Source organism: Gekko japonicus, unplaced genomic scaffold (genome assembly GCF_001447785.1).
Source record: "Gekko japonicus isolate JY-2015 unplaced genomic scaffold, Gekko_japonicus_V1.1 scaffold2594, whole genome shotgun sequence".
Lineage (NCBI taxonomy): Eukaryota > Metazoa > Chordata > Lepidosauria > Squamata > Gekkonidae > Gekko > Gekko japonicus.
In genome coordinates this window covers 119,447-144,448 of record NW_015171580.1, presented here as the reverse complement: position 1 = coordinate 144,448, position 25,002 = coordinate 119,447, and the positions used below count along the sequence as shown (strand labels likewise).

Genomic DNA, 25,002 nt, shown 5'->3' with positions numbered 1-25,002 from the left:
GCTGGCGAGCTCAGCGATTCTCTTATCCTGCCTGAGGTCTGGCGAAGGCGCATTTGGCGAGGCGCGCTCGGAGTCGGGAGGAGCTTTAAGCCGGAGCCCCGGGCGGGGTGGCTTCGGAGTTTCCTCCCCGCGTGCCGTTCACGGAATGGAAGCCGAGTTAACTTCTTTCTCTCCCTCCCTGCCGGCTCTCCGCGTTTTTTGGCTGGGTAAGTTGCTTTTAAAAATACAAGGGGGGGGGGGGCTTTAAAAAACCACAGAACCCCCCCCCCCCCGTCGGAGGGAGTTTGTCATCTACTTTAAACAAAAAGCACGTGTCGCGAGAAGAAAGAAAAGGGTTCGGGGGCTTGCCTGCCACTGGAGGGGAACGGATTTTCTGTCCGTTTTTTAAAAATGGTCACTTTTGGAAGCGTCCGATCATGGGTTCAGCACGAGGAGGGACTCGCTTCGGCGGAGTTCCCTTCGATCCCACTTAAAGCAAAAACCCTCGCCGCTTTTCTCTCTTTATTCTTCTGCGGCGGGGGAGGCTTAACGGGCCCCCTTAAGTGGTCCAGAGGCCTCGGTTGTCCCCCCCCCCAGCAGCTTGCTTTCCCCCCTTTTTAAAAGCCCCCCCCTTTTAAAAAATTGCTTCATTTGGGCTTCTCTGAAACTCCGACTGTGATTAACTTTGGGAAGTTTTAGGTGTGGCGAGACGCTCTTTTGCAACGCGACCGCCCGCTTCTCCTTTCCTGCCGCCTTCAGCATCTGCGAAATGAATGAACCGCCTTCCTCCTCCCCCAAGAAAAGCTTTGGGCCCCGTCGCTCCCAAAGGCCACTGGGATAATCTGTTTTAAAATTTGGAGGGGGGGGGGGACCTGACGCCTTCCTTCCATTTTCCTGGCTAGTCGTCTCGTCCTGCTGGGTTTCTTTGCGCTTCTTCCCATCCGGGGAAACGAGCTGATCCAGCCCTGCTTTCCTCGCTTGCTTGCTACTTGGGGGGTACTGCAGCAGTCCCCCCACCTCCGGGGGGGGGGGCTCCTTAGGGAAACCTGCCGGGAGTCGAGCCGCTGGAGAGATCGCGGTTTCCCCCTCCTCCATGGCGGGTCGCGAAAGGGGCGCTTCCTTTATTATTATTATTATTTTCCCAAACAGGAATGTCCTTTGGAGTGGTCTCTGGCCTCCGTCGGTTTGTCTTCCTTCCTCGCCCCCCACCCTCTCTGTCGACACCCAGCCGGAGGAACTGGCTTGTTTGGGGTCAACCTAATTCACGCCTCTCCCTCCCGCCCACCCGCCCCCCAACTTCACTGAGTGTAGAGTAACTTCCTCCCCACCGCTAACTTCTTTTTTCTACCAACTCATTTCGCTTCTTAACTGATTGAATAGGTTACTAAAATACAAAGAACCGGACCACAGTTGAACAGTTGCGAGAATTGTTAACCAGATCCGCATAGTTGCTTCTTTCGTGGGGAAGGAGTTGTATTGCAAGGAGAATAGAATATGTTTCTCCCCCCCAATCAGGCAGCCTCTAGTGTGTGTGTGTGTGTGTGGAGGGCATTTTGCAGCTTTGTGTGGCTGGAAGCTGCCCCCTGCTGTGCCAGTCTGCGCCGCCCCCTGCAGGTAGTTTCCCAAGAACTCGGAGCTGCTCTTAAGGACCTTGCAGAAACCCTTTGGCGTTTTTGAAGTTGCGAAAACGAGACGGACGCAACCTATTTCTAGGCAACTTGGGAGTGAGCACTGCTAACTTCAGTGCTGATAAAAGTGTGCGTAAGATTGCGATCTGCACCTTCCCTTACCACCGACAGGGCTAAGCTGCTCTGGAAACGGGTCTGGTTCTGGGAGCGAGGGCATCCCAAGAGGACCTTTCGTGGCTCCAAAATACTAGCCGTGAGGCTGCGTCTTGCAGAAAATACCGAAGTTTCTCCACTTACCTTTTGTTTTAACGGGTGCAGTGACACGAAGACGTCACCAGGGAAGATGGCGGAGAAGCTCTGCCTCTGGCTATTACCTACAACTCCAGGGTGGGTGGCATGAACTGTAGAACTGCCAAATGACTGGTTGGGTCTTGAATGTGGGATTCTGATATATACCAGGAGTTCCTGCGTGCAGATAATGTCTGGAAGTCATGGGAGGCATACGTGAAACCAGCTTTGTGGCCAAGCACCCAGACAAGTGCTAAATACGTTCCTTCCTGGGAATGAAGATCACAGGACGAGGCCCTCTTGACTGTCCTGTCAACCAAAGAAGCTCGTCTGGTGGGTACAGAGACCCAGTTTGATGTAGTGGTTAAGAGCACAGACGCTAATCTGGGAGAACCGGGTTTGAGTCTCCCACTGCTCCACATGCAGCTGCTGCTGTGACTTCGGGTCAGCTGCAAGTTCTTTCAGAGCTGTTCTCTCAAGGGCAGTTCTCGAGAGAGCTCTCTCAGCCCCACCTACCTCCCAGGCAACGCTCCCTCTAAGCTGTGGAGTCTTGTGAGCAAAAGTTTTACTTTGTGAGCTGCTGGCATTGAAGTTGTGAGCGAGCGATTTGGCTGCCGCATAAATTTGTTTGCTCTGGAGCCATCCTTCCTGAGTTGAGACAAAGGTGTGTGAGCTGGAGGTTAAAAAACTGAGCTAGCTCACACTAACTCAGCTTAGAGGGAACACTGCTCACAGGGTGTCTGTTGTGGGGAGGGGAAGGGAAAGGAGGTTGTAAGCTGCTCTGAGACTCCTTTGGGTAGTGAAGGGCACGGTATAAATCCAATCTCCTCCTCCTCCTCTTCTTCTACATGATAGAGGGACTTGTTGGTGGCAGCCCAAGGGTTATGGAACAATCTCTCCAGGGAGGTGTCCCCCCCCCCACTTGAGCTTTAGGAGGTAGCTGAAAATGGTTTTGTTCCTGGATGGCATTCAATGAGTTATGTTTTCTGCCTGTCGGCAGTTTTAAACTGTTATTTTAATTCATGGCATTTTATGTTATGTATTGTTCTGTTTTATGGCCTGTTTACATTGAATGCCACCTTGAGTGTGTAGGGTTGACAGGCAGCTGGTAAATGTTTTAAATAGATGTAAAGCTGGAGCCGGCCTGAATAGATATACAGCTGGAGCTGGCAGGAACACTGGTGCAAACAGAGTTTATAGATACGTGTGGCCTTTGTGTCTGCCTAATTCCATATTTCACTTGGTAGAAAACAAGACTTTGAGTTAGATAAGAATTTGTGTACCTTCTTCTCCTAGGGCTTGTACCTGATCCCTAGTGCCCTACACCATGCCTAAGGGCTTGTGCCTGATCCCTAGAGCCCTACACTTTTGCTTCAGGTGTAAAATGGGTATCATTCTAAGGACGAATAAGACAACAATGAATGTTGTTTCGTTGATCTGCTTTTTTTGTGGGCTGTGGTTGGCTTTGAAAACGGGCAAATGCTTTATTTATTGTCCACCTTTCTCTTTGAGATTCAAGGCAGATTATACTGTGTAAATCGATACAATCAACAGGGTGGGACAGCCAACAAACACTGCAGTAGGATTTGAGTGGTGGAGTTGAAATAAAGTATAAGCATCCTTACATTGAATGCCACCTTGAGTTGCGTAGGGTTGACAGGCAGCTGGTAAATGTTTTAAATAGATGTAAAGCTGGAGCCAGCCTGAATAGATATACAGCTGGAGCCGGCAGGAACACTGGTGCAAACAGAGTTTATGGATACGTGTGGCCTTTGTGTCTGCCTAATACCATATTTCACTTGGTAGAAAATAAGAAGTTGAGTTCCTTCTTCTCCTAGGGCTTGTACCTGATCACTAGCGCCCTACACCATGCCTAAGGGCTTGTACCTGATCCCTAGAGCCCTACATTTTGGCTTCAGGTGTAAAATGGGTATCATTCTAAGGACGAATAAGACAACAATGAATATTGTTTCGTTGATCTGCTTTTTTTGTGGGCGGTGGTTGGCTTTGAAAACGGGCAAATGTTTTATTTATTGTCCACCTTCCTCTTTGAGATTCAAGGCAGATTATACTGTGTAAATCGATACAATCAACAGGGTGGGACACCCAACAAACACTGCAGTAGGATTTGCGTGATGGAGATCTGAACAGAGTTGAAATAAAGTATAAGCATTAATGGCATGTTAAACAATGGGGCGCTTAAATAGGAGGATCATACTTTCAGCGGCAGACAGCGTGTACTGTACACAGTCGTCTAATCCCTATCCCTTTGCCAAAGCATCTTTCTGAACCATTTCCGTACAGTACAGCCCTGTTACCTATGTCAAAATGCCCTCCTGCATAACTCAGGTTTATAGACCAGTGTCTGAACTGATTGGTAGAAAAGAGCAGGAGTCCAGTAGTACCTTAAAGGTAAAGGTTCCCCTGCTCGAAAGCCAGTCGAGTCCGACTCTAGGGTTGCGATGCTCATCTCCGTTTCCAAGCTGAAGAGCCAGCGCTGTCCGAAGACATTTCCGTGGTCATGTGGCCGGCATGACTACTAAACACCAAGGCGCATGGAACGCTGTTACCTTCCCACCAAAGTGGTCCCTATTTATCTACTTGCAATGTCTTGCTTTCAAACTGCTAGGTTGGCAGGAGCTAGGACTAGAGACGGTAGCTCACTCCGTCATGCGGCACACCCGGGTCTCGAACTGCTGAGCTACCGACCTTCCACAGCCTGCAGTTCAGCGTCTTAACCACTTGAGCCACCACAGCTCCTAGTAGCACCTTAAAGACAAACAAAATTAGTGGCAGGATAGGAGCTTTCGTGAGTCACTGCTCACTTCTTCAGAATCTCCAGTATCTGAAGAAGTGAGCAGTGACTCACAAAAGCTCATCCCCGGCCACAAGTTTTGTTTTGTCTTTCGGGTGCTGCCGGACTCTTTGCTCTTTTCTCCTGCTGTGGACAGACAACCAGTGGCTACCCATCCTGAGCTGATTAGTTCAGTTTACAGATGACTTCAGTATGACGACAGGTTAGGAGGAAAATAACACTGTTTAATCTGAGTAGCTGTGTTTATCAAGAAGCATCGTGAAGTCCAAATGAGGTCTCACTATTGATTTAGCCAATATCATAATGCCCCTATATAAATCAATGGTGAGACCTCATTTGGAATACTGTGTGCAGTTCTGGTCACCACACCTTAAAAAGGATATTATAGCTTTGGAAAAAGTGCAGAAAAGGGCAACTCGAACGATAAAAGAGTTGGAACACTTTCCCTATGAGGAAAGGTTAAAGCGCTTGGGGCTCTTTAGCTTGGAGAAAAGACGACTGAGGGGTGACATGATTGAGGTTTACAAGATTATGCATGGGAAAGAACAGGTAGAGAAAGAGGTACTTTTCTCCCTTTCTCACAATACAAGAACTCGTGGGCACTCCATGAAATTGCTGAGCGGTCGGGTTAGAACGGATAAAAGGAAGTCCTTCTTCACCCAAAGAGTGATTCACACTTGGAATTCACTGCCACAGGAAGTGGTGGCGGCTACAAGCATGAATGGCTTCAAGAGGGAATTAGATAAGCATATGGAGCAGAGGTCCATCAGTGGCTATTAGCCACAAGGTATAGATAGGGGCTCTGGGGCAAGTGATGCTCTGTCTTCTTGGTGCTTGGGGGGGCCAACAGTGGGAGGGCTTCTAATGTCCTGGCCCCACTGGTGGACTTCCTGATGGCACTGGTATTTCTGGCCACTGTGTGACACAGAGTGTTGGACTGGATGGGCCTTTGGCCTGATCCAACATTGGCGTCTCTTATGTTCTTAAGTCACCACAGTTAACAGCGCGCACCCCATAGCTTTGCTCCTGTAAGAATGGAGCTGAATATGCAGAATCGGCAGCCTAAATATTTAGCCTGATCTCATCAGAGCTTGAAAACTAAGCGGAGTTGGTCATGGTTAGTTCTTGGACGGGAGACGAGTAAGGAAGGAAATGGCAAACCACCTCTGCTTGCTTGCTGCATTGAAAACCCCATGGTCCTGGTGTCACCAAGAGTCCGGTTGTGACTTGAAGGCACCCAGTTGTGACTACTGTGTGTAACTATTGTACTTTCTGTAGTAGATAACACTCTTTAACAGGTTACCTTGCTCCCAGAGAGCCAGTTTGGTGTAGTGGTTAGGAGCACAGACTCTAATCTGGGAGAACGGGGTTTGATTCCCCACTCCTCCACATGCAGCTGCTGCTGTGACCTCAGGTCAGTTGCAAGTTATTTCACAGCTGTTCTCTCATGAGCAGTTCTCGAAAGAGCTCTCTCAGCCCCACCTACCTCACAGGGTGTCTGTTTTGGGGGAAGGGGAAGGAGATTGTCAACTGCTCTGTGACCCCTTTGGGCAGTGAAGGGCGGGATATAAATCCAATCTCTTCCTCTTCCCTCCCAATCATGTTTCTTGCTGCAACTTCTGCTGATTGAGCCTGGTGAACAGAGAAAGCCTGAAGGGTTAATTAACCCCGAAGGTTGGCAGAGAAGCTCACAGAGAGAACCTGTTCTTGCCTAGAATGTTGTAAATACAGTCTTTCCTGCTCCAAATGGCTGTGCATCGACTGCAACGCTTGGTCCTTTCCAGAGGAAACAGAACTGAATTGGAGGAAGTTTGACTGGAAGTAGACTTTCTGTTGGACGCTGTTTTCAGCAGTCAGTAGAGCTTGGTGGCAGGTTCTGCATACACTCTTGTTTCTTTGCAGAAAGGGGAAGGTATATGTGGTAGTATTGTGCTGTGAAGGGAGATGTTTACCCAGGAAGTTGCCTTGTACTACATTAGACCCTTGGTCCATCCAGTTCAAGGAGCTGCGGTGGCTCAAGTGGTTAAGACGCTGAACTGCAGGCTGTGGAAGGTCAGTAGTTCAAGACCCGAGTTGCCGCATGACGGAGTGAGCTCCCGTCTCTAGTTCCAGCTCCTGCCAGCCTAGCAGTTCGAAAGCAAGAAATTGCAAGTAGATAAATAGGTACCACTTTGGTGGGAAGGTAGCGTTCCGTGCGCCTTGGTGTTTAGTCATGCTGGCCACATGACCACGGAAACGTCTTCGGACAGCGCTGGCTCTTCGGCTTTGAAACGGAGATGAGCACCGCAACCCTAGAGGCGGACTCGACTGGCTTTCGAGCAAGGGAACCTTTACCTTTACCATCCAGTTCTGTCTGTCGGGCTCCGGAATCTCAGGCCTTTCATATCACCAGCCACCTGATCCTTTTAGCTGGAGATGCTGGGGATTGAACCTGGGACCTTCTGTGTGCCAAACAGATGCTCTACCGCTCGGCCACAGCCCCTCCCCTAACTGTACCGTATGAGGGCATAGCTACAGTGCGAGCTTATTGGCCGTTTTCTCCTTGTTCAGTGGTCACGGTTATCCTCCAAAGCATCCTGGGAATTGTAGTTGGACGAGGATGCAGAGAATTGTGCTGCGGAACTGCGGTTCCCTATGGAGATGGAATGGGCGGGCGTACAGGGCGGTGGCAGGGAGGGCATCGTTGCAGTCTCTTCTTATCACTGGGCAAGCCAAGCGGTGTCCGGAAGATGGTAATAGCCTCATGGAGCTGCCTGGCGCACAACGCACAATAATCCAGCGGCCTGTGACTTGGACACTGGTGCTCTGCAGACAGATCCTTCCTCAGACTTGGACTTGCTGGATTTCTTTGGGCTAGCCATTCCCTCTCAGCTACATGTTCTTTCCTATGAGATTATTAGCAGCCACGTTTGCTGGGTGGGTAAGCTGAACAAAGAATTTACAAGGGAGTCGATACCAGCTAAATATCAGGAGAAACTTCCTGACTGTAAGATTGAGCAGTGGAGCAGACTGCCTCGGGAGGTGGTGGATGCTCCTTCGCTGGACATCTTCAAGCGGGGGCAGGAATGTGAGCATCGTGCTTTCCAGGGAGATGTGACGGAGCTCCTTGAATTCTTCCCAGCCGCGGCTGAGTGGTACGTTGTAGGGCTATCTTTCGGCTATGCTCCTGCAAGAATGCGGGGGGGTTGGACTAGATGATCTGTAAGGTCCCTTCCAACTCTGACATTCTATAAATTCTATAAGACATGTAGAGCTTCATAGTGCAGTTGGGGCTGCCACAGGAAGTGGTGGCGGCTACAAGCATGGACGGCTTCAAAAGGGAATTAGATAAGCATATGGAGCCGATGCCGGCTAAATATCAGGAGAAACTTCCCGACTATAAGAGTGGTTGAGCAGTGGAACAGTCTGCCTCGGGAGGTGGTGGATGCTCCTTCGCTGGACATCTTCAAGCAGAGGCAGGAATGTGAGCATCATGCTTTCCAGGGAGATGTGACGGAGCTCCTTGATTTCTCCCCAGCCGCGGCTGAGTGGTACGTTGTAGGGCTATCTTTCGGCTATGCTCCTGCAAGAGTGCAGGGGGTTGGACTAGATGATCTGCAAGGTCCCTTCCAACTCTGACATTCTATGAATTCTATAAGACATGTAGAGCTTCATAGTGCAGTTGGGGCTTTGCATCTCTGCTGTGCACAGCACAAAAGAAATAATGTGATCTTTGATATGGAACCCCCATGCTGTGTGGGTAGCCTACAAATCAGGGTCCTCCACCTTTTTGAGCCTGTGGGCACCATTTTTAGCAAGTAGCCCCTATATGTTTCACTTGGGCGGCAAAATATCAGGACCCGAATGCGATTGTGGTGCCGCCTGGCAAACTGTTTTCTGTTGCTCACAGGAGTATGGGCATCGTGCTTTCCAGGGAGATGTGACGGAGCTCTCTGACTTCTCCCCAGCCGCGACGGAGTGGATTTAAAATTCAGATATTAGTATTCAGGGGAACCGCCCGATCGGCCTACATACGCACTGTATCAACTTGGTTACACTATTTTATATTATTATATGCTTCCTCTGTGTAACTCTGCCATACAGTTAATAATAACGATAATAATGTAAACATGATGCCTTCTTGCTGGCAAGGCACAGCTAACGTATGGCAATGCCATCGGGCCGTCAAGGCAAGGGATGCTCAGAAGAGGTTTGCCATTGCCTGCCTCTGCATCGCAACCCTGGATTTCCTTGGGGGTCTCCCATCCAAATGCTAACCAGGGCTGGCCCTGCTTTGCTTCCGAGGTCTGACAAGATCAGGGCCCGCCTCCCGTCCCATCTGCATTTGTTTGTTTAGTGACTTGCTGCGCCACGGAATAGGCAGAAGCTTTTGCCTGCCCCAGAGCTAAGAGCAAGAGGAGATGTGCCTGCCCACTCCTGAAAAATGGCTGGGGGTGTGTGTGATTTTTGGCTCCCCCAGGAACACCATTACGCAGCAACCAGCAGGCGGTTCGGGTGGGCAGAGACACTTAAATCACTGGCGCTCCGGGGGCACAGTATCACTTCCAGGTCCACCCTGGACTTAGGGCTGCCAGGTCCCCCGGGAGGGCGGAGGGTCCCCCACTCAAAGGGTCTCCAATCCGCTGGTACGGAAAAGGCCGATGGGGAAACCCCACCCCCAATGTGCCCGGCGCAATGATGTCACCTGGAGGTGACATTATCACGTTGGGTACATCGCCGGCTGACGCTCTAGCAATCAGCCTGAAAACTCTATGGTACCATAGAGTTTCCAGGCCGATTGCTAGAGTGCCAGCCGGCGAAGTGCCCAACGTGATGACGTCACTTCCGGGTGACATCATTGGGGTGCGCGCGTGCGAATGTCCCGGCCGGGGACCAACTCTCCCCCGCTTTTAAAAGTAAGTCACTTGGCAACCCGACCTGGACATGACGTCATCCTGCTGGAGCGTAGATGATTTTTCGAAGCTTCTCTCCCCTCTGCCCTCCTGAGCAGCAGCAGCAGGGGTTGGGGGGGGGGGCTGCCGGGTGAGAGGTGGCGGCCTTGGGACTGAGCATTTCAGGTTGCTGTGCTACAGGAAGGTGAGAAAGTCCTGTTCCACTGGTGGAAATCATCTAGGGTTACACCCATGGAAATGGCAGCTGCACCCAAGCCTCTAGCTATGTTTACATTTTGGCAGCCTGCTCCATCAATAATGTCCTATTTCCGGTAATCTGGGGCGTCGAGTAACGCCTGGGGAAATGGTGGCTACGTGTTGGCTTGGTTCTGAGGCGTTGGGCCCCAAAAGAGAGAGGAAAGGGGTTGTGTTTTTGAGATTTGCCTGACCATGCTGCTTATGTTCTGGAGTTCCAAGAAATCTGATCTGTAGGCGGACATTAGTCCACCTCGACCACTTCAGGATATCGTCAATGTGGGTGAGCATCACCTACAGCTGACTTCAGTTACGTCCAGGGCTATTTTGGGGCAGGAATGGAGTTCTGGCTGACTCCCAAGGGCTTTTTTTGTAGCAGACCAGGGCTTTTTTTGTAGCAGAAACTCCTTTGCATGTTAGGCCACACACCCCTAATGTAGCCAATCCTAATGAGTTTCTGCTGTTGGGTGTGGCCTGTTATGCTAAAGAGTTCCTGCTGGGCGTGGCCAACTCAGAAGCCAGCCGGAACTCCGTTCCTGTGCGTTCCTGCCCAAAAATAGCCCTGGAACTAAAGTAAACAAGGGAAACCGCTGAAGAGGCTTTTTGTGCCATCTCAAAGTCCCAAGTATTATCCACCTTCCCCCCCTTAATTCACAAGCACAGTAGACAAAAGACCAAAATTTATGATCCTGGCTAAGAGAGTAGCTGCACAGACTCAGAAACGTGTGGCTTTTGAGATGCTGTTCCTTTCTACACAAACACAACCGCAGCTCTTCGAACCTCACCTGGAAGTAATCCCGCCCACTTACATCATGGAACAGGGACATTACCATCATTATGTCCTAGGAGAGCAGAGTGGCACTTTTAAGACTTAAATTTTATTCTGGGCATGAGCTTTTTTGCATGCACACTTCTTCAGATGCATTTGATGAAGTGTGCACGCACACGAAAGCTGACACACAGAACGAAACTTCGCTGGCCTTAAAGGCGCCACTGGACTCAGACTTTGTTCTGCTGCTTCAGACCAACATGGCTGCCCCACCTGAATCTATTATGTCCAGGGGTCATTTCCTGCGGGAGCGCACAGGAGCGGAGCTCCCGCAGTAAAGAGCCCAGGGGGCGGGCACAGGCAACAAGCCCCACCCCCTGCTCCCAGCAGCCCTCAGTCAGAGCAAGAAGCAGCCAGGTAAGCTGCACAGCCCCCCCCCCAGCCCAAAACAGTCCAGTGGCACCTTTAAGACCAAGTTTTATTCAGGTACAAGCTCTCCCTCCTCTGTGAGGACAGATCTGCATGTCCCGTCCCCCCCGCAATAGCTAGCAATCCAAAACAGTCCAGTGGAGCCTGAGCAGTGGGTGTTGCCTTCTGACACACTTCGGGTGATGTCAGGGGGTGTGGCATATGCAAATAAGTTATGCTAATGAGGTATGCTAATGAGCTCCTGCACCGCTTTTTCTACGAAATGACCCCTGACTATGTCGTAGTGTGATTGCTCACACAGGGCGTTCTCAAATGAACACGCATGCATGAACCCGCCTTATACTGAGTCAAGCGATTGGTCTGTCAAGTCTTTCCTGCCTGGCTGGCAGCCGCTCTCCAGGGCTTTAGGCAGAGAGAGGACTTCCACATCGCCTCCTTTCTGGTCCTTCTGGCTGGGAAATGTTGGGGGACAGAACCTGAGAACTTCTGCATGCACAGCAGGTGCTCTTAACAGTGCGCCACAACCCTTGTTTCTGACTCAGCCAAACCTACCTCGCAGGGTTGTTGTGAGGATAAAACAAGAGAGGAGAGCTATGTAAGCTGCTTTAGGTCCCCATGGGAGAAGAAAGGTGGAATATATATATGAAGTGAAATTAAATATATAAATGCCGCCCTTGTTGAATGTTTTCTAGGGTAACTGAATTAACATATTTGCGTTTGTATAGATGCAGGATTTGGAGTGCGGCGTCTGATGCAAGGTAATGCACAATTGTATCCGTAACATTACTAGCAGGGCTGGCCCCAGCTTATTTTGCACCCTAGGCAAGGATCCCTTCTGGCGCCCCCCCTGCACCTGCCATTTTTCAAAAATAAATGCATTTTAGGAAGAATGAAAAACACAAATAATCAAGAAACTCTCAGAGTACGGGGCTGGGTGCAGTTTGGCGCCCCTAAGGGCTGGCCCGCTCTAGGCGATCACCTAGTTCACCTAGTGAGTGAGCCGGCCCTGATTACTAGGGTACCTTTTCGTACAAAAAACCCCACTTTTGAAATGAAAGGGGTTTTAGCAGTATAAAATCTCACACCCTTTTCTTTTACGACTTCAGCTAAGTAAACAAGTAAGTTACGCAGGTGGAGGAGAAGAGACTTTAAACTAAGTAGGTTAAAAACTAGTGCTGTTTGCTGTTGCATAAAACCTTCTTACAGTTTCACTTGCAATTTGCATTTAAATCTGTAGTCGTGCCAGGCATGATACTAAATGTTACGCAAGAGCAAACAAAAACGGGTGTGGCAGGAAAGGCCAGGGGGAAAGGGGGATTTTTTTTTATGCCCCCCATAGGGGATTTTTTAATTTGCATTTTCTATAAACTACAATGAAATTAGGGAGGGGATTTACATACTATGGGAGAAAGTAAAGAAAACCCACTAAAAACCCAAGAGATGGTGGTCATACATACCGCTTAGCAAATTAGCTTTTAGTTCAAAGTTCGAATCAAGTTCATGGAATGTGGTCATCTAGTAGTCAGTTTATACTGAAAAATGAATTTAAACACCACCACTTCCGACTTCTTAAAAAGCAATATAACAAATAATTATAACAATACATTGTAAGAGCTTTCAGGGTGTAATAACATCTCATTTTTTATACTTTCCCCCCTTCAGATGATAGCTTGTTTTTGGGGCAGCTGCCCCTCATTTAGAGTCTGAATTCTCGTCTGAAGATGCTGCCACTCCTTCTTCTTTGCTTTCTTTGGTGCTGTCCTCTTTCTCAACTTCTACTTCTCCTGATGGACGACTGTGTTGGTGCAAAATTCTCGTGCCTTTTCAACAGTCAATTTTTTCTTTCTTATCCAAGAATTTGAAGATTGTGTCTTCGGGAACCATCCATCTGTAGGGGATGTTGTTCTTTTGTAAAAAAAATATCACCAAGTCTCTATATTTCCTTCTCTTCCTTCTTATTTCAAACGGGATGTCCTTTAATATTTTTATTTCTTTGTCTTTGATTTTCAAGGTAGATCCATTTGTCACTTTGAGAATCTGATCTCTCACTTGTCTTCTAGAGAATCTTATGATCATTTCCCCAGGCAGATTATTTTTCCTTGTAAATTCAGGATACGACCTATAGATCGTATCTATTTCGCTTTGTAGTATATCCATTTTTTTATATCTGCCATAGGGCCTAATACATCACACATAGTCTGTTTCAGATTCTCAGTCTTTTCTTCCAGAACACCTTGAAATCTTAAGACATAGCTTGCTCTCTCCATTTGTAGTTGTAACAATTGAGACTCCTCCATCAATCTCTTTTTTCCCATCATTTGTAGTTGTTTTAAAAGTTTTTTCTGCATCATCATGCAACGCAGGGGTTTCCCATGGGGGTCCCCGTGGGCTTCATGACACCCACTGACACCTTTCTTGGCACTCACCAAGTGTTTTTAGAAGGTGGGTGGGGCCAGGTGGGGCTTTTGCCCAGGAAGGTTTCTGATTGGCCATCAGAGAGCCAATCAGCTGTGCAGATTTTTAAAAACGTTGGTTTGGCAGCAGCTGCCACCACAGCACAAGGCTCTGCATTGTGTGAGTGAAGTGAAGCTGCGGCAGCCATTTTGTGGCTGATTCTGCCTCCTGCAGCAGCCATTTTGTGGCTGGGCCCGCTACGCTGTGTCAGAATCCCAAAGGTGCCCAGAAGTTCAAAAAGGTTGGGGACCCCTGATGCAAAGCTTGCCCTCACCTATGCGTGCAGCAGCCCACAAAATGCCCCCAACGGAACAACATCTTGTCAGTGAAGTATAGGTTAGCTGAGACCTTTGTATTGATCAACTCTCCGCCAACACTCCCTCTAAGCTGTGGGGTGAGCAAAAATCCTACTTTGTGAGCTACTGGCATTAAAGTTGTGAGCAAGCGATTTGGCTGCTGCATACATTAGTTTGCTCTGGAGCCCTCCTTTCCTGAGCGAAGACAAAAACCTGTGAGCTGGAAGCTAAAAAACTGAGCTCGCTCACACTGACTCAGCTTAGAGGGAACACTGCCCCCCACCCCCAACTTTCTTAGTTTGTAAAAGACCGTAGTCTTCAGTGTGAACTAAGCAGTGGAGGGGAGGATGCAAACGAACCACCAAAATTGGACAAAATGGAATGGCGCATTTGAGCCAGTCGTGGGATGTGGCTGAACAGGGAGGGAGGTGTTGGGCTGCACACTGACTCTCCAGAAACGAGCAAGTTTTCTTTATGGCATCTTTTAAAGACTTAACTGCTGTTGACTCTAACGTATGCTTTGGGACGAGAGCCCATTGAGTTGGATGGGCTCATGGCCACAAAAAACATGAGCAAAAATTTATGGAAGTAGTGACAGACATCACGTTCCTGGGATCCCAGATCACCGCGGACTGTGACAGCAGCCATGAAATTAAAATACGCCTGCTCCTTGGGAGGACAGCGATGGCGAACCTAAACAGCACGATAAAAAGCAGAGACATCACCCTGCCAACAAAAGTCCGCATGGTCAAAGCAATGGTATTCCCAGTAGTCATGTATGGCTGCGAGAGTTGGACTATAAGGAAGGCTGAGCGCCGAAGAATAGATTCTTTTGAATTATGGTGCTGGAGAAGACTCTTGAGAGTCCCTTGGACTGCAAGGAGATCAAATCAGTCAATCCTAAAAGAAATCAACCCTGACTGTTCCCTGGAAGGCCAGATAATGAAGCTGAAGCTCAAATACTTTGGCCACCCAATGAGAAGGGAGCACTCCCTGGAGAAGACCCTGATGCTGGGAAAGACTGAAGGTCAAAGAAGACGGGGACGGCAAAGGATGAGATGGTTAGACAGTGTCATAGATGCAACAAACATAAAATTGAGCCAACTTCAGAGGATGGCGGAAGACAGGAAGGCCTGGCGGGATCTGGTCCACGGGGCCGCGAAGAGTCGGACTCGACTGTGCGACTGAACAACAACAAGAACAAGACTTGTGTTTGCTTTTGCTGCCGTGGGACTCTTGCCACACGCTTTTAAGCTTATAAAGCCACTTCATTGTCATAGTTTGTCCTTGTAACCCAGTCCCCTTCCTTCTACCAAAACTATTTAAGGCTCAGTGGGAAAGCATCTGCTTGGAATGCAGAAGGTCCCAGGTTCAATCCCTGGCATCCCCCCCACTGAAAAGACCAGGTAGTAGGTGACCTCTGTCTGAGACCCTGTTGCCGGTGGACTGACTTGGGTGGCCGAGGCTAGCCCGATCTCATCAGATCTTGGAAGCTAAGCAGGCTCGGCCCTGGCTTGTACATGTATGGGAGACCACCAAAGAAGCCTATGTTTACTTTGCCAGAGGCAGGCAATGGCAAACGTCCCGAATGTATTTTGACTAGAAAACCCTATGGAGTCACCATCAGTCAGATGCTACTTGACTACAGATGTAAAATATCCGGAAATTTTGAAGCTCGGAAAAAACCCCGGTTTTTTTCTGGGTTTTTTTCGGGGGGAAACGGAAATTTTCGGAAAAATTGGAAAAATGCTACATTAGCATTTCTTTTCTCTTTTCTAGATTGAAAGTCATTTTGTTACTTTAGGAAAATAAAATATGACTATGGACATTTTTACATGGCATGAAATTATCACAACTAGCATATTAAAAATATAGTGTATCCAAAGAATTATTTCAAACAGAATAGCCACCCACATGCAAAAACAAAACTGAATTTTTATTATTTTCTTCTCACAATCGCACCTCCTAAAGGAAGAAATGCATCTTGTTCTTGCATTGGAGGGTTCAGTTTGTAACCTAGGACTTGCTTGTCCTCAGGGCACAGAAATTAGATCAATCTGATACCATATATATATATTTTAGAAATGATTTGGAAAATATTTGAACACCTTGTCTTAAAATATTTTATTCATCATGTTAAAATAAAACGTTCCATAATCAATTCTTTTTTCTTTTTTCAATTTTTCCAATTTTTCGGAAAAAAACAGGCTTCAGGAAAAAACAGGAAAAAAACGTTTTCCCCCCGAATTTTTCAGGTTTTTTTCCGGGCCTTCACATCTCTATACTTGACAGATAAATAAGAATAATGGAGCTGTGCTACACAACTCTTCCCTTCTGTAAGGTGGCACGACTACTTCTTAGGTACTAAATATGGTGCTTCACTTATTTGGACAGTGCATCATTCTTGCAGAGAAAATGCAACCCACATGAAAAGAACTGAAATGTTCTGAAAGAACTCAAATGAATCCCGTGGATCTCCTGACAAAAATATGCAGTCTATCACTAAAATCTGCCTCCATTCCTGAGGATAACCCCCATCTTTTAAAAAGGTCCCAAAGGAGGTCCAGGGCGCAACAGTGGGGGGGCTTCTGGAGTTCTGGCCCCACTGGTGGACCTCCTGAGGGCTCCTGGGTTTTGGCCACTGTGTGACACCGAGTGTTGGACTGGATGGGCCATTGGCCTGATCCAACAAGGCTTCTCTTGTGTTCTTAGGTAAGAATAGGTGGGCTACTTGCTAAAAATGGTGGGGGGAGAGGAATGTTTAATTCTACTTCAACACTGCTGTCCCAAGGCCATGTAGGGGAGTCCTACCTTTGACTGGAAAGTACCCTTAATTTAAAAATAAAATAAAAAGTAGCTTGTTTCAGGCAGTATGAAGACCAACAAGATTTCCAGGGTATAAGCTTTGAAAAGTCAAAGCTACCTTCATCAGATACAAATCAGATGCAGATCTGTCCTCACAGAGGAGGGAGAGCTTGTACCTGAATAAAACTTGGTCTTAAAGGTGCCACTGGACTGTTTTGGACCTGTTGGCTCTGCAGCTTACCTGGCTGCTTCTTGCTCTGACTCAGGGCTGCTGGGAGCAGGGGGTGGGGCTTGTTGCATGTGCCCGCCCCCTGGGCTCTTTACTGCTGGAGCTCTGCTCCTGTGCGCTCCTGCAGGAAATGACCCCTGGTTCTGAGTATTTAGTGCAGGAGATAAATTGGAGGGGGGGGTCATCTTCGTGTCTCTGAGCACCCCAAAGCATCTGGCTAGCTACAATACTGGACTTGATCTGATACAGCATGGATAGATGGATGGAGGGGTAGATAGGCAATGTCTAAGGATAGACAGACAGGTAGGTAATGTCTAAGGATAGATAGATAGGCAATGTCTAAGGATAGATAGATAATGTCTAAGCAAAGTCTACTCTCCTGGGTTTAGCAAACTTCAGGAGCTTGTTGTTGCCATCTGTGCACATGCACAGACAAGGACAACTGCAAAGGTCCAGTGGGCAGACGTGGTTGGGAGAGTTTGTATAGCTAAAGGAAGGTGCTCTGCAGCCCAGCCAGGATGTGGGTGACCACATCCAGCCTGCGGGAGTTTTTCATCTGGCCCTCAGCCTGTTCAGGAGAGTCAGCTAGAAGACTGATGTTCCTGAGAACCTGTTGGGACAGCTCAAGGGTGGAGTGGGGCGAGTGGGCCAGTGCTGTAAACAGGAGGAATCCTCAGGCTGGGGGTGGGGAATTCCTATTCCTGTGATGGAGCCCTGCGAAATGTGTAGGCACCATAAATCCAGCTGGTTAACATGCAGTGTTCCTTGTCTTTGAGGCATGCCCTCATGTCTCTGGCATGTTGGGTAGTAATGCTGGGAGCAGAACTGCAGAGACCTCAAGATGGTGGCACGCAGGGCTATTTTTGGGCAGGGACGCATACACTATTTTGGTCAGGAGGAGACCAGAGAAACTGGATGTGGGGGATTACAAAATAAATCACGGGGCTAGCGACGGCACGTGGGCTTTGTGTTGCAATCTGAACTGTGATTATCCATGCAAGTCTTATCAAGGGAAAGATATATGTACCAGGAAAGATACATGTACCAGGAACTCCTTAGGGGGGTTGGGGGAAGGGCCTCTTTTGTCATCCCTGACCCTGCAATCGCTCTTTTCCTATTTAATAACTTGATATTCCTGTAATACTGGTCACCCACAGCTGGTGGCCCACAGATTAAGGTACAATGTTTCACTTGGCTATAGAGGCTGTGGCTCAGTGGTACGGTATCTCCTTGGCATGCAGTTGGTCCCAAGGTTCAATCCCCGGTATCTTCAGTTAAAAGATCTGGCAGTGGGTGATGCAAAAGACCTCGGCCTGAGACTTTTGGAGAGCCGTTGCCAGTCTTAGTGGACAATGCTGACTCTGATAGACCGGTGGTCTGATTCAGTATAAAGCAGTTTCATGTGTTCACATGACTGCACCTCATATCTGAAATTCACTAGTCTAGAATCATCATTGTAGTATATGCCACTGAAAAGAGCAACGAATAAGCAAATGCGATGTCTTTTCACGCTAAAATGCGTTACTCCTATAAAACAGCGTTCAAGTTTTGAACACATGGGGGCATTAGATAGCTTCTAAAACTTTCTGAACAGAATAATGGAAAACTGGTACAAAACTTTTTGCCACACTCTTGTTGAGGTTTTTAAATGGGAGGTGTTTTTTTTTTTAATGGGAATTCTTGTTTAGTTAAACCGTTTAAAAAAGAGTCACGGGATAATAAACCTTTGGATTTTGATATTGTATACCAGAAGGGTGTGAGCAGATCTGAAACTTAAGTTCTGTTGGCATGGAACATCTTCAGGCGAAAGAGACTGTTTAAAATACACATCTCTAAACACGTAGTAAGTCATCCCCCCCCCTTTGTATAAGCAAACCTGTTGTGAGTGTTGAGAAGTGGGTTGAGTTTTCATATTGCACAGGGAGTGTCCTTCTAGAAAGCTATGTTTAAACATTATGAATACTTCTCTTTCTAGAAAGAATGAAAAGGGTATAACCAGGCACCCTAGATCTCTTCCTACTTCAGTACAGAATTTTTTAAAGTGCCAGCAGAGGTGATAAAAAAGGTAAAGGTTCCCTTTGCTTGAAAGCCAGTCGAATCCGACTCTAGGGTTGTGGTGCTCATCTCTGTTTCCAAGCCGAAGAGCCAGCGCTGTCCGAAGACGTTTCCGTGGTCACGTGGCCGGCATGACTAAACACCAAGGCGCACGGAACGCTGTTACCTTCCCACTGAAGTGGTACCTATTTATCTACTTGCAATGTCTTGCTTTCGAACTGCTAGGTTGGCAGGAGCTGGAACCAGAGACGGGAGCTCACTCCATCATGCGGCACCCGGGTCTCGAACCGCTGAACTACCGACCTTCCACAGCCTGCAGTTCAGCGTCTTAAACACTTGAGCCACCGCAGCTCCTAGGGGTGGTAAAGCTGGGCTTAAACCATGTACTGCAAGGAATAGCTAAAGGCTTAAAGAAAGAATAATGTTCTGTACTTCTGGAGATCCAACGACAGGTACAGGCCCTTCCCTGATGTTGCTTCCTGGTACTTTGATTCAGAGGCTGACCGACTCTGAATGTGGAGGTTCCCATCAGTCACCATGGCTTTTAGCCATCCTCCACAAATCTGTCTGATCCTCTTTCGAAGCCCGTGGCTACCACTGCATCCTCTGCATTCTTCTCGCTACCGGTGCATTTTTCTTCCTAGAGAATTCCCCCTGATGGCTGTTACCAGAGCTCGCCAGTCAAGTCCGGGTAACTGATGTGTGATCTCTGAGCAGTGTTAACCCTCCTTCAGGTTTGTGTGGGTATAAACCTTTAACCGTGGAGCGAATTTACAAGGTGGGAGAGGGACTACTCAGTTCTGCCAAAGCTGGTTTACAGTCTTGTAGCTGGGAGGAGAGAGAAGCATTTATGTCTGCGCCGAACCGAAGTGTGCTCCACTGTTAGAGGCATCTCAATTAAAACTACTGGCTACCGCCCTGACACGGATAGCCCAGGCAAGTCAGATCTCGAACGCTAGGCAGGGCCGGCCGTGGCTAGTGTTCGGGTGAGAGACCTCCAAGGGATACCAGGGCCGGGAGGCAGAGGCAGGCGATGCTGGACTTCCCTTGCCTTCAAGCCCTCCTAGGGGTTGCCAGAAGTCAGCTTGATTTGATGGCAAAAAAAACAAACTGCCTGCCGCATGCATCAACTCAATGGATGACTGTGAATACACGGTACAATGTCCGTACAGCATGGGAAGTAGTAACTGGGAGACCTTCTGTGAAGCCTTAGCAGTGCATGCGAATGAATGATGCTAACTCTTCAGAAGCAGGGCACAGAGCACTATGATTTTTGCTTCCAGTTTTTGCAGCACTTGGAATTCCTTCTTGATTGTGGGTGCCGCAGTGTTCCCTCTAAGCTGAGTTGGTGTGAGCTAGCTCACAGTTTTTTAGCCTCTGGCTCACACATTTTTGTCTTAGCTCAGGAAGGGTGGCTCCAGAGCAAACTAATTTATGCAGTATCTAAATGGCTCGCTCACAACTTTAATGGCAGTAGCTCACAAAGTAGAATTTTTGCTCACAAGACTCCACAGCTTAGAGGGAACATTGGTGGGTGGCTGCTCTTATGTGCACACAGAACCCCTGTAACAGACATCGCCACTCTGTGCAGAAGAAGTGATGGATTGAGTAGATCAGGTGTGCAGCATTGCATTTCCATCTTTGGTGTGTGTGTTTTTTCCCCTTCAACATTATCCCTCCCTAAATCTCTTCCTTGCCTTTCTTTCTGTCCTTCCAAGAGTTATAAAAAGCTGCTTGTGATTTGGTTGAGGTGTGTTTTGTGCGTGTGTGTGTAGGTAGTAGAGAAGCTGCTAGAGATAGAACGGCCCAGGGAAACAAGCGGTTGTTGCTACTGTAGGCACAAACACACAGCGTCAGCTTCCCAAATGCCTCTTTTTCCGGTAAGTGGGGCTTGAGGAGGTTTCATTTCATTGTTTTTGACAAAAGCCCACAAAAACTTATAATTTGAATAAAACTTAGTTGGTCTTAAAGGTGCCACTGGACTCAGACTTTGTGACTGAAAGGTGTTTGCCCAGCAGTCAGTGAGCAATAACCAGGTCAGATTATGTGTGGAGTAACATGAGATAAGTTAAATTCTGTGTGGTTATAAAACCATTTTTTTTGTCTCGATTTGTTACATCTCACAAAGGCAGCCCAGAAGTAAAGTAACCTAGAATACTCGACTTTGAGCCTGGAAAACCCTGGAACCAAATTCTTGGCTACTGACTTAGGATCATAGAATCACAGAGTTGGAAGGGGCCGTAGAGGTCATCTACTCCAACCCCCGCTCAATGCAGGATCAGCCTAGAGCATCCCTGACAAGTGTTTGTCCAGCCGCTGCTTAAAGACTGCCAGTACTGAGGGGGAGCGCACCATCGCCCTAGGCAGCTGATCCCACTGTTGCACAACTCTGACTGTAAAAAAGTTTTCCATAATATCCAGCTGGTACCTTCCTGCCCTGAATTTAAACCCATGATTGCGAGTCCTTTCCTCTGCTGCCAACAGGAACAGCTTCCTGCCCTCCTCTAAGTGACTCGCTAAATGGTCCTGGGATGATCCCCTCTATTAAACATCCTCACAGGGTTGCTGTTGATAAAAGTGGGCCAGTCCAGTAGATGTTGCCCTGAACTCCATGGAAGACAGTATTCTAGATTCCAATTCTTGATTATTATTATTTTCTCAAGTCTGTGATTCTTTCAACCTCTTGGCGTTGATATATAGTTGGTATATGTATTGTTGGGGTTACAGTTGGTAAATTTTTTAATTCTATTATGCTTTTCTATATCTTTGTATATTTTTAAAGATTTTTAAACACAGCAAGACAAACAGACAAAAAAAACGTAATATGGATGTCATTACAGGCAAAGCTGTGTCAATATTATTTTTTGCATGGTGTGTTACAATGCACAAGAATGCTTTTTTGCGTTGGTGAAACACTGCACCATAAAGGGTCAATACAGTTGTCAGAAGCCTCCTTTTTGATAAATGGATTTGCCTGGTTGTTGTTGTTCAGTTGCACAGTTCAACTGTCGGAGGGGAAGGCGGGGTATAAATTGAATAAATAAATCAACTCTTGGCGACTCCGTGGACCACATCACGCCAGGCCCTCCTGTCTACCATCATCCTCCGGAGTTTGCTTAACTTCATGTTCATTGCACCGATAACACTGCCTAACCGTCTCATCCTTTGCCATCCCCTTCCTGGCTCCCTTCTTGGCAACACCCTTCCCAGGGTCTTCTCCAGTGAGTGCTCCCTTCTTATTTGGTGGCCAAAGGATTTGAGCTTCAGTATCTGGCCTTCCAGGGAACAGTCAGGGTTGATTTCTTTTAGGATTGACTGATTCGATCTCCTTGCAGTCCAAGGGACTCTCAAAGGCTGCAACAAGCAACTGAAGAAAGTGTTACTTCCCAGTTGCTCGGGGAAGGTTAGAGGCTCTTGTTTCCATTCCAAATGGAAACTCTACTACGATCCAGATGTGCTTGTGCATACACAGGAAAGGTGTCCTTTAATGTGGGCTGTGCTGGAGACCATCAATGGAGTGAGGGCAGTCTACTACCACCTGGTCTGACCTAATATGAAATGTTAGCATGTGCACTTTTTCTTTTTTTTAAAAAACACAAAATAAAATTTCCAACAGGTGGTTTATGGATGAGAAAATGAATTTTCACTTCAGAAAATTCGCAGTGATAAAAGTATCGTTTCCTGCCCTTTTGAGTGGCTGGAACTGTGGTCTGTAAACCCTGCGTTTCTTCTTTCGGAATTAAAGACTCGCCCAGAGAACCATGCCTTGGTTAACCTCATTCTCTCTGACAATGATGGCTTTTTCCAAGCACAGCTTTTGTTAAGGGACTCCTCCTTAATAATGTCTCCCTTTTCAGGACTGTTGCCCAGGAGAGTTCCGTGTCCAGACCGTATGTTGTTGGTAAATGGGGCCCATTGTAATGGCATCTAGAGAGATCATGGCTTGGCTATTAATTTGACCTTAAAAAAAAAAAGTAGTATGCCAATACACAGGTGTCTTCTAGAGAGCCAGAAGTGTACTATCATCACACTCTGTACCAATGTTCCCTCTAAGCTGTGGAGTCTTTTGAGCAAAAATTCTACCTTGTGAGCTACTGGCATTAAAGTTGTGAGCAAGCGATTTGGCTACTGCATAAATTCGTTTGCTTTGGAGCCATCCTTCCTGAGCTAAAACAAAAATCTGTGAGCTGGAGGCTAAAAAACTGAGAGCTAGCTCACACTAGCTCAGCTTAGAGGGAACACTGCTCTGTACTGCCAGCCTGTACCGCAAGGGTCCCCAACTTGGTGCTCACGGGCACAATGGCACCAGCTGACGCCTTGGAGCCCGCCGAATGTTTTCAGGAATTCGGTGGGAGCAGGTGGGGTTTTCCCCCAACAAAGCTTTTGATTGACTATCCGAGACTTGATTGGCTATGAAGATTTTGTTAAATGTCGCCTTGGCAGCTACCGCCGCCACCACAACACAGTGATCTCCAGTTAATTTACTGAAGTTAAGCTGTGGCAATCCTTTTGTGGCTAGACCCTGCCTCCTGTGGCAGCCGCTTTGTTGCTGCACCGACCGAGCCATGTCAGAATTCCAAATGTGTCCACAGGCTTGAAAAGGTTGGGGACCCATGATGTAGCATGCTGAAGGAAACGCATAGCCTATGATAGCGGCTGCCGAACAACGTTTGATTACTCCTGGGTATGTTGTAAACCGGGGTGTCAAACATAAGGCCCGTGGGCCGGAATTGGCCCACCCTGGGCTCTTATGTGGCCCGCCAGCAACTGGTGCAAGGGAGGGGACAGGAGACTGTTGGTGGGTAGTGGGCGGAGCCACTCCAATTGTGGCTTCAGCATGGCGGAACAACCTCCTCTGCAGCAGTCAAGCAGCGTGGAAGTGTCTGCCCCGTGCTGCACTGCTGGCTCTTCAATCCACCCATGTGGGTTTTCCTTTGCACCCCCCTCCCAGCCCATGGGGCCTTGCTGTGAGGCCACCCTGAGCCTGCCTTGGCGGGGAGGGCAGGATAAAAATTTAATTAAATATACCAACTTGGAGCTTACCAGCGGCTATCCTTTATACCAGGGGTGTTGAAGTCATTTGTTATGAGGGCCACGTGTGTCATAAAATGTAATGGCCAGATAGCGGAGATACAAACTTTATAAAGGACACAAAGGGGTTTTTTTTAACTTAAAATAAAAACATGCTTAAAACATTAGCACTCTTGCAGTATTTTGTTTATTTAACGGTGTCTGATAACTGACACCTCTTGCTCTGAATTATTGCATCAAAACGTCTGTGCTGTCGCGATCTTGAGTATGCTGTTCAGGTGCATATCTGTAAGCCGCAAACCTACGATGACGCAGCAGCAGCAGAACTGGAAGAAGAAGCAGAAGACAGCCAGTTCCGCTGCGGGCCTGATAGAAGCCCTCCGGGGGCCTGATTCGGCCCCCAGGCCGCACGTTTGACACCCAGCAGAGTGACATTTATTTCAGATCTGGCCCTCATAACAAATGAGTTTGACACCTCTGTTGTAAGAGGCACACCCCTGCAGAGCAATAGAGAGACCCAAAAGACTCGGCTAATACCAGCTGGTGCTCCCTAGAACCTTATCTGCCATCTGCTGTAACACTGCAGAAGTTTGGGGCAGACTAGAAGGGCACCCTGGAAGTAGAGACTTTCTGGAAGTCAGCTGGGCTAGGATATAATTGCCCATGGGCAACCGAGGTGGCAAAACACATCAGGACAGGATGCCATCTTGCTTTCCTAGTTGCAGTGAGAACAGCGAAGAGGTGTGTCTATGCAACACTTCTTGTTCCCGCTAGCATTTTTATATTGCCAGCTGATGCTAAGCTGGTCATGGCATTCTGTCCTAGGTAGTTGCTGAGTGGTTTAATTTGCTGGGCGTTGACTGTGTGCGCACGCTGTGTCATTTGTATCACCCAAATAATGAAGAGCTTAGACTCATGGTATGAAAAGTGCTGATTTCATTTTGTGCTTAACAAAGCGCTTGGGTCTGCCCCCCCCCCCCCCGTCTGCTGTGCTGATGTGTGCTACGATCAGGAACAAACTTGCTCGATTAGAAATCGAGCCTGACTCTTTTCCCGTCACTCCGCTGATGGACTGTTGGCTTGAGACCTCTGGCTCAG

At 47.9% G+C, this 25,002-nt stretch overlaps 2 protein-coding genes across 2 annotated transcripts in view; one reads left to right on the top strand and one right to left on the bottom strand.

Annotated features, from left to right (window-relative positions):
* Window positions 1–25,002, bottom strand: part of LOC107117662 (guanine nucleotide exchange factor DBS-like) — a gene marked incomplete at both ends in the record, with an annotated part of 237,080 nt that overhangs the window by 99,130 nt on the left and 112,948 nt on the right. The gene's annotated exons all lie outside the window — the stretch shown is intronic.
* B3GNT5 (UDP-GlcNAc:betaGal beta-1,3-N-acetylglucosaminyltransferase 5) overlaps window positions 49–25,002 on the top strand; it is a 34,865-nt gene continuing 9,911 nt past the window's right edge. Inside the window, exon 1 of the mRNA XM_015419820.1 lies at window positions 49–206. The gene's annotated coding sequence lies outside the window, so the exon portion shown is untranslated. The remainder of the gene's footprint in view (window positions 207–25,002) is intronic.